Source organism: Sinocyclocheilus rhinocerous, unplaced genomic scaffold (assembly GCF_001515625.1).
Source record: "Sinocyclocheilus rhinocerous isolate Xijiao unplaced genomic scaffold, SAMN03320098_v1.1 scaffold271, whole genome shotgun sequence".
Lineage (NCBI taxonomy): Eukaryota > Metazoa > Chordata > Actinopteri > Cypriniformes > Cyprinidae > Sinocyclocheilus > Sinocyclocheilus rhinocerous.
Window position 1 is genome coordinate 635,685 of NW_015657574.1, and position 2,073 is coordinate 637,757.

At 36.2% G+C, this 2,073-nt stretch overlaps 1 protein-coding gene across 1 annotated transcript in view; it reads left to right on the forward strand.

The window, feature by feature from the left end:
* Window positions 1-2,073, forward strand: part of ryr3 (ryanodine receptor 3) — a 91,478-nt gene that overhangs the window by 80,688 nt on the left and 8,717 nt on the right. The window lies entirely within an intron of this gene.

The window sequence follows — 2,073 nt, forward strand, 5'->3', positions numbered from 1 at the left end:
GAGCGTGCAATCTAAAGCCCTTCATCCTAAGTGAAGCAAGCCCCCCCCCCCCAAAAAGTGCTAGTCACCTGCTTGCTTGAGACTGATGTAAATTTGTCATTTAGTTTGGCTTTAAAAATACAGCCCAGAAATAATTGCAGTTCTCTGTCATGTTTTAAGGTTCCAAAGTCTTACAAAATGATGACTTTACAAAGGATCTATTCAGGTTTTTGCAACTTCTGTGCGAGGGACACAATAATGGTAAGACTAAAAATTTGTATATATTTTTTCTATTTAATGTTACTTTTTAAAATGAAATAAAAAGTATTATTTAATTATATTTTTAATGACATTTTTGTTATATCTTTTTATAATATAATAAAAATAACTCCATCACCATGACCCATCCTAGCATTACCTCACATTTAATAATGTTTAATACATTGCAGAAAAAAAACAATGATTTTCAATGCATTACCAATAAAGCAAGAATTAAGATTTCACAGAAAAACTATGCTTCACTGCATATTCTTTACTATTTACATTTTAAATTTCCTCAACAGATTTCCAAAACTTCTTGCGGACCCAGAGTGGAAACACTACTACAGTCAACATCATCATTAGCACTGTGGACTACCTATTACGTCTACAGGTAACACAAACTAAATACATACAGTATGTAGATGTGTTATATAGCTTTGAATTCTCAGGAATCTGCTCAACTTGAGTCCTCTGTAATGGTCAAACTTGTTTTCACCACCAGGAATCTATAAGTGATTTCTACTGGTATTACTCTGGGAAAGATATCATGGATGAGGCTGGGCAACTTAACTTCTCCAAAGCTTTGGCAGTAGCCAAACAAATCTTTAACTCACTCACTGAGTACATTCAGGTAATGCATATACTCTACACTAGTACTCTATATTAGAATTCAGTGGATGTCTTTGCATTTCATAAGACTGTATTTTCTCATTTTAGGGCCCTTGTATAGGGAATCAGCAAAGTTTGGCACACAGCAGGTTGTGGGACGCAGTGGTCGGGTTCCTGCATGTTTTCGCCAACATGCAAATGAAACTGTCACAGGTAACCAGTCAGGCCACTGTTAATGTGTAGTGATTACCAAATAAGACAAGAGGGTCTGGCTGCAGACTTGCACTTGCACTCTCAGACTTGCATTCTCAGACTTGCACTCTCAGACACTTGCACTTCTGCTAGTGACGTCACTTGCAGTCTTTATTTTTTTATTTTGTTCTATTTATTCTTTTTTGTTTTAATCTCTCAACATTTTACAACAGTAGCCAGGTGGTGAAGACAAGAAAAAAGAAACTAAATTACAATGTCACTTGCAATCGCCACTTGCACTCTCCGATACCTGCGACGTCACTTGCAATCGACACAAATCGTGCGTGTTGCCAATGGAGACAAGAAGCTGTGGTGATTAAACGATTAAAACTAATTTTGTACCGTAACGTACAGGGTCCTGCAAGCCATCTGTAGGAGAAAAAGACAAGACCCGCAAATCCGTGGCCACAGAACAGCAGAATATGCTGCTATGCGCAAAGTCTCTCGCTCAGCGTTTTCCTCCCGTAGAAAAAACAAACACTTAACATGGCTTAATGTATTAAGATGCTATTAAAATATCAAATTCAATATACAGTTTATTAATATAATGCATATGTATATAGTATTTTCCTCCCATACCGCAAAACGTGGCATAATGGACTAAGATGATAAAGACCAAACTCAATGCTCTTCATTATTAAAATATAGCCTACATAACTAATATACAGGCAAGCAGATGAGCCTAGAATAAATGCAACACGCACAGTTTCGCGTTAAGCGTTTTTCCGTATAGAATAAACTGTCTACAGCTCTTTTATATCATTGTCTTTGTCCATTAAGCTACATTACGTTTTTTATATATAATGATTTTCTATGGGAGGAAAAATGTTAACGTGCAATTTAATGCATTGCGTTCTGGGCTCGTCTGCTTGCCTGTACGGAGTTGATCCTTTTAAAATCACTTAATGCATTTCATAAATCATGTTCATATTTGCTGTTCTGTATATACTTTGAGTCAACAACAAGACATAT